At 36.9% G+C, this 12,138-nt stretch overlaps 1 protein-coding gene across 1 annotated transcript in view; it reads left to right on the forward strand.

The window, feature by feature from the left end:
- The window catches only part of PRKN (parkin RBR E3 ubiquitin protein ligase), a 616,239-nt gene that overhangs the window by 198,502 nt on the left and 405,599 nt on the right, over window positions 1-12,138 (forward strand). The window lies entirely within an intron of this gene.

Raw genomic sequence — 12,138 nt, forward strand, 5'->3', positions numbered from 1 at the left:
ACACTAGATTATGGGAATATATCTCTGTGTTATTAAATCGTGTTATGCCACAAAAATGTTCAGAGGAGTGGAACACCCCTCCTGTGAGGAAAGGCTGAGACTGTTGAGGCTGTTCAGCCTGGAGAAGAGAAGGCTCTGGGGACTCCTTATTGTGGCCTTCCAGTACCTAAAGAGGGCTTGAAAGAAAGATGGGGACAGGCTTTTTAGTAGGGCCTCTTGTGATAGGGCAAGGGGTAATGGTTTTAATCTGAAGGAGGGTAGATTTAGATTGGCTATAAGGATATAATGAAGACTTTTTTTACGATGAGGATGGTGAAACACTGAAACAGGTTGCCCAGAGATGTGGTAGATACCCCATCCCTGGAAATGTTTAAGGTCAGGTTGGATGGGGCTCTTAGCAACCTGATCTAGTTGAAGATGTCCCTTCTCCTTGCAGGAGAGTTGGACTATATGACCTTTAAATGTCTCTTCCAAACCAAACTGTTTTATTATTCAGTGACTTCTTTTGGATCAACTCCTCCCTGTGTATGTTACCTTAATGGCAAAGGCAGGATCCTGAACTTGGCTCTTATGTCAGATTTCTAGAGGTCAGACCTCTTGAACTTACTGGAGATAGCTACAGGCAGGGGTTTTTTTTATTTAATGCCTGTATACTTCAAGGGATTTAGCATGACAGATAAGATTCAGAGAGAGTTCAGTTACCATAATCCAAAACAGGTTCTTAGCTGAGGGATTTTCTCCTGTGAGAAGAGGTCCTTTACTATCTGTCATGCAACACCGGAGCAGCAGTTTTATTTCACAGGTGTGAATACTCCCTCTCCCTTGTCTTTATTTTCTGCTTATTTTTAATTTTTTAGTGTTCTGGTCCCTTTTCCTGCTTGTTCTTAATTTATTCCCAAACTGTTGTATTAGCTGCTCTCACTGGCATTTGCATGCTCAGATGTCTGCCTGCCAGTCAGGGGTTCTGTGCACTGGGTGGCATCACTCATAGAGCTTTCACTGACCTACCTGGCACAGCTTTAATTCTTTAACACTAGCTATGTGCGCATGTAAAATGCTTGAAGAACCATCTTTTAATTTCTTTTATGTGTATTAGCAGAATCATGTTTGGGGAGGAAAAAAAAAAAAACCAACAAACAAAACAAAGCCTACAAACAGTGTTTGCAACATAGCTGTAAAGGAATTTTGAGTGAATCTGAATAATTCACCTGATGCAAGATTTCCTGTATTTCTGAACACCTAAAATAAAGATCCATTCACCTGTGAATGCTGTGGTGGATATGCAGAGTTTACAGCTATTGTAGCACTTCGAAAAAATAGCAAAGCTGGCAATGTTATTTAGTTGTTTTTTTACAAGAAAAGTCCGATATCCTATTACCTCTTCTTTTGGAACATAGGAGTACTGTTAACTGAAATTGGTATGGTTTTGTCTTTCAGGGTTTCTGTTTATGTGGAAAATCAAAAATGGACTATATATCAATCTATTTTCTTCAGATACTATAACGTGTAATCTTGATTTTACAGTTATATAAAACCCGCCGCAGTAACTGAAAAAAAAAATCATGAACACCTTATGAAGTTAGACGTTAGTCTTTTGCTAGTGGCCCTGTTGCTTTAGACCTTTGTGTAGTTTAGTTGAGAAATTTAGTCTTGGTAAAAATGTCAAATAGATTATTTTTTTCTCACACTTACCTGTGTGTCCCTTTTTTTTTTTCTATTTTTTTCCCCTCCTTCCCTCAATGAATGTATCTAGTATCCCCAGAGCATGGGTCGTTCCACAGGAATGGAAAGCACATGCTTTGGACAAAGTAAAGAGTGGAAATACGGGTGCAGTAGGCAACAGTTCAGAGAGGGGAAGGGAATGGCAGGATCATGGATCATAGGGCAGTATCCTCTCCGTATGGAGCAACCACAGCCTGAGCAGTTGATGTGACTCTTGTCTCTGGATGTGTTGTCTGATGGTGACTTATGAAAGTGAGTGGTGAGCTGATGGCTTCTCCAGGTATTGTCTATAAAAGGAATGCTCTAGCTTTGTGCATCTCTATCAAAAGATGTTTTAAAACCGTTGTCAAAGAAAAATATTTTAAACTGAACAGTGACATGCAATTATCACATCTGAATTAAATTATTACTGTGGAATATTCATGAGGCTTGGAATTTTTTTCATTTTACATCTTTGGTTTATTACCTTTGTTTAACTACAACTCAATTTGAATTACAAAGTGTCTAATTAGCATTATTAACAAAATGCTAATTGTACTTCTTGGCTTTTATATTGGTTTATTTTAGATTTTATATTTTTGTGTGCTACTTCATTTAGTTCATATATTTCCCATGCAGACATATGTCATGATTCATTTGAATTGTAGGACTGGCCAGATCCTCTATGGCTAAAATGTTTGAAATTGCTTAAATTAAATGTTTCTGTAGAAACGAAACAGTAGTTGTAACTGGGAAAAAAATACATTTATGCATAAAGTATATCTTCCACCTACCCTATTCTGAAAGATTCTCCTTAAGGAAGGAAAAGTTCAGTGTAATCCCTATTTATTGTGAATTACAGAATCACCAGCACGTTTTCATATTTGATTTCAGATATGCTTAATACATTTAAACCCTACCACCCAGTTACAGAGAGGTGAAAGACATGATCATGCGCTACCAAATCCTGAAGGTGCTTCACCTCAGAGCGACTGACGCTTCCCCAGAGCTCTCTGACTAGAAGGGGTTGACTCCTTCTGTGGTTAGGGATAGTTTATCCTTATGCTATTCACTTTTTTTAAAAAAAAATTGTGCCAAGTCTGGCAGGGCCTGAGGGCACTGAAGAGGCCTGAGCAGCCTTGTGAGCAGAGAGCTGCAGCTGGGCACCCGGTGGAGGCTGGCTCCTGTGGCCAGCCTGCTGGTGCCTGGGGACGGAGGGCTGCCCTTGGGGATCTTCCTCACAGCTCGGAATGTCCTGTTGAACAAAATCCGTATGCTGCAGGCATGTGCTGTTTTAGAAAAAAGCTGAGGTACAAATTAAGTTTTAATTCACATTTAGTAATTTTACAGCTTTTTAACTGGGACTTGGGGGTGGAAAGGATAGGAGCAAAAGCAGTATTTTGGATAAACTTTTAAAATAGTCTCTGCGCTTTCTGATTTCAACCAGAAGTCCTTAAAATATGAATGAATATTTCTAGTATAGAGGGTGGTGCATCAAACAACCATGACTGTTCTTGCCACTGTTGTAGCGTGCTTGCTGGGCCCAGAACAGGGACCAGTCTTGAAGGTTTTGAGTTCTCCCATCGCCTGTCTTCAGGAGGACCCTTGAAGTCACCACAGCAGTAACAGCAACTGAAGACAGAGGGGTTTTGGGGGGTTCATCCCTTTTTTTTTTTTTTTATTTATTCTGCTCCTAGATATACTGACCTCAAAGGGATTTGCTGGTGTTAACTTTTGTAACTGTGAATCATTTTTTTGAACGTGAGAATTTCAAGGGACAGAGTAGATACATGGCATGTGTGGAAAACTACAGATATTTTCTCCAATTCTGTTTTCTTTTTTTAATCTTTAAAAAGCATTTAATGCCATCCAGACAAAGAGTAATATATTTTGCATTTATAGGTTAGAAATCATTAGCCTGACAGTCTAGTTGAATGGCATTTGGTCGGTTGTTTTGGGAGACTGCGTCCACTTCTTTCATAGTTACCTCTCTCTCTCCTTCATGACTGTTTAACTACATTCCTCTCAAGCAGTCAAGCAACAGCAGGACTTATTAGTTCAATTTCTCAGCTGCAGTTATTGTATTTGATTTCTTTTAAATTTTTTTGCCCCTTTGTGTTGGAGAGGGCCCACCAAAATAACTGTCCAAAAGCACATTATGAATCATTTTTCTGCTTATATTCTATAAAAATTGTTTGTGCTGGCAGCACAATGCATGTTGTAAGATATTATTGATGAAGAGGTGACTCGGGAGACACCTCTCACCTGGCTTTGTATGAACCTTCGTTGTTTAGTTGAGATCAGTAGGATTACTCCAATTCGTGTCCAATAATACAATGTGAAAGAAAAGAAAGACCAGAACTTATTAAAAACATCTTATTAACCGGTTTTCTTTTTTTTTTTGATACCTGTGATAAGAAAGAAAAAGTAATGATCAATAAAATAACATGATGGGAGTTATTTTTACTGTGTTTACCTGCATTTTCAGTTAGAGATGAGATTCTCTGATACTTGGTTTTAAATACCTAGCACGCAGGAAGTCTTCCTAATTACACAACTGTGAGCAGTTCAGTGAATTGTCAGCTACTTCATTTTGGAAGAGTTACAACTATTGACATAAAACTGCCAATTTACTAATTAGCCTGGGCAATCTGAAAGGAAAATTTCATCCCTAAGATACCACTATAAATCAAACTAGTAGATTCAATCCCACAAAGACTTAAAACATGTGATTAACTCTGTTTCAGTATTATTTCTCATATGAATAAAGTTATCTGTGTGCTTTACTGATTGCTCTAATGACCAAAGTCAATAATAACCAAAAGATTTCTAATGATGGATTCCTTAATTTGCTGTGTAGACTAAGTAGTTAATTCCAGTCCTCCCATTCCTCATCCACAAATCCCTTTAAAACCCTATTAGCCTCAAGACTTATTTAGTAGTCTTTTTCTATACTGTGCTCACTGCTGTATGGGAAATTCCATGTCCAAGTCTGTCCATGGTGAATTGGTTAGTTTTACCTGCAGTAAACTGTGCAGGTGGAAACAGTCTCACTGCTATTCTGAAGTGACATACAGAGTCATGTCATTCACAGTAGCATTTAAGAAAATGTGGAGTATAGGAGAAAAGAACTCCACTGTGTTATTAAATAAATTACAGATTGCCTCTTACATTGATGTATCCTGTCACTTGTGTCCTAGTCAGTTGGTATCAATCTTGGCAGAAATGTCAAAAAATATTCTTTTGAAACAAAAATTATTCTCTCACTGCTAGAAGTGGCCTTTACAGGTCTGTGTAAACTGTGGGTAAGCTTTAATTACCTCTGCCTTTGTGACAAGCTTTGTGGCTAAGCGGATTTGCGTCATGAAGGTTACCAATCTGGCTGGTTTTGCCTCCAATAGATTATCTAATGTAATAAATTCTGTAGTATTGTAAATAGAACATCTGTAAAAGGCTAGCAAGCACTTCCTGGCTAAATAAGTAGTAATCTCTTTTATAAACTTTATTCTTACCATCTCTCTGGTGGTGGATGTTGTTAGGCTCTGCTTTGGGAATTTCAGGAAATGCATTTTGTGCAAAACTGGATACTGCTGTTCAGAGTTTTACTTGGGAACAAAATAATGTCTACATGATATCTGAGCGCTTGGTAGAAACCTAGCAAGTGTCTTATTTAATAAGCATAGTCTAGTTGTACTCATAATTATCAAGATAAAAAATGCTGAAATAAATATGGATCTTTACATAAATGTTATGGTTCAAATATATTTATGTCTTTGGAACTGAAATGAGATCTCCAATCTCTTTGCTATTAGAAGCGTGCCATATGAATCTTTTCTGCTGAGTCTAATTGAGTATCACTCATGTAACAGCTAGATTTTTCTTAGCACTTCAAAAGATGATCAGATTGTTCTTCTAATTTAAGCCAGTTAAAAACTTACACCAATCCACATTTTATATATAGAAGTCTTAATTTTCTATCTCCATTACTGTACTAATAAAATAGGATGAAAGCTTTTATTTGAATGTTTCATATCTGTACTATGCTGGACAAGTGTGGAATGTAAAAAGCAAATCATATTCTGGGTTAATGACACTGAGAAAAAGTATGAATGCACCAGTTTACCAATAGTAACATCAGGCTTAATACCAGATTGCCTCTTAAAGAAAAAGCTCTGGTCTTTCTTCCTTTTCACAGACTCTAGACTTTGGCCAGTTCCTTGGGGCTTTATCGCCTGCTGACTCTTCTTCAGCCTTAACTATCTGTTCTGAGACATTCATGAGCCTCCAGTATCTGACTATCTGTAGTCATCCTGAAAGTCACTTTCTTTGAGCTATTGTAGAGGTAGCATAACAAGTATATAAGTCTTATAGGGTGCTAGATTTAGGAGAAGCAGACAAGCTTTAGTCAGGTGGTCCCGAGGGAAGCATCTCTGAGTATTTAGTAATAGTGTCTACTGTTGTGGGAAAATATGTGTTCCCTTATAAAATTATTTTTCTAGGCTGAAGTGCTCATATTGTGAAAGCAAGATCAAATTTCTAATAAGAGTAGAAGAAAGCAACAGCAAAATGATTGTATCATCTCTGCTAAGATAGGATAGGTTTGTGACAGTAGGTGGGCAGTTCACATAATATTAATTACCTGTGTCTTCATACGTATGTTTACTGTCAGAATATATTTTGATTGCTACTGTGTCTGGAGAACAGAGCTGTCTTTACTGGCACTAGAAACAGTTAATTGTGGTACCTTGGTGTACCTCTTAGAGTGGCAAAAAGATCAATTTTTATTAAGTAATCCTAACTTTTTGCGGAGCTTTTTTGTTGTATTGTGTCAAGATACTAAAATCATGCTGAGAGGTTACTGTACAACAGTTAGCTCCTCAGATACTTGCATGTAGACAGGTCAATAGCCATCATTTTGCAGAGAAGTCTGAGTGTTTGCATGGTTTGCATTAGATCTATCACTTTTTCTAGTGTCTTGCATACTGATTTTTAAACCCTCTCAAGTACCTGAAATGATTTCTTACATAATTTTAAAAATCTTTCTGCATTAATACTTGTCCCTTGGTTGGGTCATTTGCTCAACATTTTAATGATTTATGTCTCTCATGTAGATATTAGCAGGTACAAAGATATTTTAATGATATTCTGCTGCATATTGTTCACTGGAGGAGAATATAAAGCAGGGAAAATACAAAGCGTTGAATACATGGATAGTTTCCAGCCTTTTATATGATTTAGCATCTTTGAATCACTGGTTTCTACTGCTGACCTCTGCTTCTGACCTTTCACTGACTTCACAGGTCAACAGGTCTGTCAGCAACTTCATTTTGAATAATTTGTCATCTCAGATCTCTAGATAGTATTTCTGTTCTCAGAGAATTATTTTTTTTTTTTAGTAGTCATTGACCAGAATTAAGTTGAGGTTCTACAATACAAAATCAGATCTTGGGTACTGGATGGGAAGTACAGTGAGAGTAGAGTGTACTGTCCACTGTATTGGGCACCAATACGATCTAAGGGTGGAATGTACGTAAGTTTCCAGTACTTCCCTCATACATTGAAAAAAACCCTCGGTCCTCTCTGTTCTTCATATGCTGCATAGCAGCTTCAGTTCAAATTTAATATGCCTTCAGCCACCTTTTTTTTTTCTTGTCTTCCCACTCAGAAATGGAAGGAACAACTACCAAACACCTATAGTGTAACAATGTCCATACCTGGTTATTTGGGAAACACTCAACTGCATTTGACATGACTACTTCCTTCAGTGATATACTGGTGTTCTTTCTATTTCTCTCTTATGTTGTTTTCCTACTTATACACTGGAACAGTCTTCTCTACATCCATTTTCATGCATAGCTTTCTCTGTGAGCTGTTTGGCTGTGTACAAGAGGTGTGGTTGCTTTAATCTTGCAATCAGAAGGCTTTGTTCTTCTCACAGTGTGTTGTTGATTAATGCAAACTAATAATTGCAAACACTGCAGTGTGCGGTGTTACAACACCACAAGTGATTGGCTGGCCTGCAGTTTGACAGGCTTTTCTTAGACTCCAGAAATAGCAATACAAAAATTGCATTTCAAAGTGTTGCCAGAATTCTTGATTTCATTTTGATGTAATTATAGCAATGACATTTAGTAGTGCTGTCACTAAAGAAACATTAACATTTTGAATATACAATGTTTTTTCAAGGACAAATACCTCTTTTGGTGTCTTTTTTTTAATGTGGAAAACTAAAATCCTCAAGCATACTAAATCTTTTGGAAGCTTATTATATTATCATTAAGAATAAAATATGATGTGAAGAATGCCAAGTAGAGATGTGGGAAAGGAGACTTTTCCTTCCTTACAAATTTGGAAAGTGAGACATAAAAATTTTTTTTTGGGGGGGGGGGAGGGGGTGGTTGGGATTTTTTTTGTTACACACACATACCCCACCAGACAAGCACAAACCCAGGATACTCTGCTAGTGCACCTTGGTCTTCTGCTGGATCACGTCCCTTAAGAACTTGGTCTAACTCTTGCTAGAGCAAAGAGACAATGCTGTGGTCTTAAAGCTGGGTCTGGTTAATGTCATCAAAAGCTAAATGCATATGATTTTTCTTACAGGTTTTATGCCCATCATAAGAGTTAATTTAAAGAAGTGTTGGATAGAGGGTGGGTTTTCTATGAAGCAAAAAATAGGAAGCTTTTAGCTATGGTGTGAGTGAACAGCTGAGTACTGACTGATAGTGTGGAACCATGCTGCTGGTTTCCTGTGTATATGCTTTTAGCATGCCCTACGTGGAAGATGACCTGTTTTTATTTCAAATGGAGCCACTTCATGCAAAAAGTAATCTTGTGTGCTTGAGAAATTTCGTGAGGAAATTGTTGCAGAGAGCGCACTGTAAAGTTCACACTGTGCCATATAGCAGAGTAGCTGTCCCTCATAGATAACACCCTAAAAGATGACCAGAAATTTCATACTGATGTTGTTACTATTAATAACTAATTAGATATTGCCACATTAATCATATTTGGACCTGATTCAGTGCTAGTTGTAGCAGTTTAATTTTAACAGTTGTTTGTATTGCATCAATTCCTTTCTGTTCTGGTTTTTTTAGGGATGCTTTCTGGATTATGTTTTACAAGTCAGCTACTTTCTCAACTGCTACAAGACTGTGGCATAATCAATATAGTCACACTGCTTCAAATCCATTTAAAATATTTTTCTTTCTAACTAATAATTTACTAATTAATATTAAATATTAATTTAAAATTTAAACATTTTCTAGAATCTCACTCAACCTTATAAATAGTCCTACACCTATTTCCTTTCTTGCTTAAGAATTACTGTGCCTCCTTACATTTTTATGGTTATGGACCTAGACCTGCAAACTACTGAATACTTGGAAAGTTTTCTCCTGTAATAATGCTGTAACTTCACTGAAGTAATTCCTCTAAAAAGTTTAACTTGAAATATGTTTTACTTATGAAATCAAGATCATTAGTACCAGTGTTGATAACATATAACTGTGGAACTGCTTAGGTAAGTATCATGTCAAACTATGATTCCAAGACTAAATTTTTGGATGCTGTCAGGGTGTGTTATGGAAAAGTTGATCAAAGAACCTGCAAGAGACGGTAATGCAGAGGATGTGATTTATAATGTTAGTAACAAAGACCTACTCTTTAGCAATGACTCTAATATATTTATGTTCTGCAACTTCCCAAAATCTAAGCAAGGCACAAGTATTGTGCTTGATTTTAAAAAAGAGATGCTACATAAAAGTAAGGGTCCTTGCTGAGAAGAAAGTGGAAGGGACAGCTACAAAAAAAAAAGTTGAATCTTTGGAGGAGATGTGAAAATTATACTGGAATCAAAGATTATTTGTACAGAAATTTAAGGAAGACTGAATGGAAACTAGCATGACCAAACTGGGGGGGGGGGGGGGGGGGGGGGGGGGGGGAGGAGGAAGGAGGGGAAGATTATTAGAATCAAGCATGCATTTTTCAGAAAAATAAGTAGTGAGATAAATTAAAACAAAAAAACAGAACTCATCAAACCAAACATGTAATTCTAGCACCTTAAATATAAAAAACGCAATTGGGCAAGGAAAAAAGTTTATAACTTGCAAACAGCAGAATAACTGTGACTAAGTCCTTTTAAAGTATAACAGGAGCAGCAAGTGTACAAGTCCACTAGATGATTGCTATATAAAGCCAATACTTGGAGAGGATGAGGTATAGAGCTGGTGCATCCTTGGTAACTAACGGACAGATTCAGTATGGAGGAGTCTGGAAAATACCTACTAGAAGCCCCTCTGTGGACTTTAGCATGCACACTTCATCTATGAAGTGGCAGATAAAATTCAATGTATTGGTATTAAGTGATGTGCACTGGGGAAAATGAACCTGAACTTTGTGTACATGATGAATTTTGTGTTGTTACATTCATGAATGAGGTCTAAGAGCTATGGTAGATAATTTCACCAAAATGCTGTCTCAGTGCTTAGTAACCATCAGGAAAATAAATCACACTTTAATAATTATTTAGGAAGGAAATAAAGAACAAATTCAGAGGCACCATCTTCACGTACACTAGTCCAGCATATAAGTAAGTCTCATACTCTGTGGTGATGCGCATATTCTAAGAAGATTGAGTAGAAGATTGAGTAGAATTGAAAGACATACGGAGAGAGTAAAAAGTTGATCAATGGTAAGGAACAGTATCCATATGGGGAATGGCAAGGTAGATTATTTTTCTTCCTGGAAGGTAAACTACTGTGAGAGGCATGCTAGAGATCTACATAGTCTTTGGTGGCATGGGGGAAAATAAATGAGAGAGCATCGAATGAAACTTTCAGCTGCTGAGCTGAAAACAATTAAAGGGAGGTGGTTTTTTTATGCAACACCTGAAGGAGGCTCTGCTGTTCTTCCTGTAAAATCTCAAGAATGCTAGTTTCATGAGAGGTCAAAATTCATTGAAACAATTGATGGCAAATATGACTTTTAAAGTGTTTTAAATAATGAATTCAAGATTTTAGTGGTTTGTTCTTTGTTGGTTTGGTTGGTGTCTGTGTGTCGTTTGTCCGTTCCCCCCCTCCCCACACACACACCTATTTCAGGTAAAGTGTTATTACTCTATATTAACTACACTATACTGCAGCTGGTTTTCTCCCAGTCAAGTCTACCAGTAGTCAACCCTATGCCTGCCTGCAATAAAACTTACACATGTTCAAGCTTTTTTTTGCCTATATCAAATGCCATAACCAGCTGTGACAAAGATCAGAGCTCAGCACAGAATAAGCTGTTTTACTCAAGTTTGCAGACATACTGGATCAACCTGTTATAGGCCAAGTTCATACTCCTAGGTTAGTTCAAAGCCCTCTCGACCATGTCTGCACTATGCTGAAGAAGTGCCTTATACAGAAGTAAAAAGGAGATGGATCTCAATATGGTACTGGATTACTTTGTAATCAACTATGATATAATTAGGCACTAATTTCACTAATGCAGTTAAACCTCTTGACTGCTGTAATTTCTCTTGCGGGTGAAGTTTTCCTGTTATTTCTGAGTACTGATGCTATCCCGAACACTGAATAATCCAAATACCAAATATTATTGTACCACCTTAGTTGATTATTTCTGCTGCGTATGTAGATAGATGTAAGCTTCATATCTCTTTCTCAGATCAATCTTATTGTCTATTAATTAAATATTAAGTTGCTGTGAGATTAATATTAAAGTGAAGACTTGCACTAATGTAACCTAATATTTTTGTGTGGTAGGAAATATTTTTGTAAACGTTCCTATATATGCTATGTATATAAACATTCTTCTTTGATAAAACATCATGTTAACCACACTATCTTGCAATTTTGAAATATTAATCGTGCTGATTTGTCATCTTTGTTTACTCTGTGTTTTTCAGTACGTTCATAAATGAACTGTTTCTATAGCTAAGGATTTTCCATCAATTTTCTGTGGTTTTTTTCTTGGTTTACTTTTTTTAAACAGTGACTGACATATCTTGAAGCTAACGTAAATGTCCAGGAATCTAACATTTCTCACTTCACATTTTTATTGTGTTGTATTATAGTTGGGTAAAGGCTTTATCTGTCAATAAGAAGTCCAGTTTGCTTTACAGTAAACATCAAAGTTCATATTAGCAGTCCATGAAAACAAAACCAGATTTCAGTAAAGTTAGTCATTTAATAAACAACAAAATACAGAATAGCTACTTAACCTAGTCTTTGTGTTTCAGTCCAGTCTTTCTAACTGCGCATTCTACTTCCAACTGTTGTCTTTTACCTTTTCCCCCTTAGCTGCAGGCTAAGGTATTAACAGTGTTAAACCGGAAGATGAGTCTTTGTAGCTTTTTAATCATAATTGTCAGTCCCTGTCTTCAGCTGGGAAAACGTACCTACTGTTTGACTTCTGTTCACAACAGTGACCTCAGGA

Source organism: Falco naumanni, chromosome 6 (genome assembly GCF_017639655.2).
Source record: "Falco naumanni isolate bFalNau1 chromosome 6, bFalNau1.pat, whole genome shotgun sequence".
Lineage (NCBI taxonomy): Eukaryota > Metazoa > Chordata > Aves > Falconiformes > Falconidae > Falco > Falco naumanni.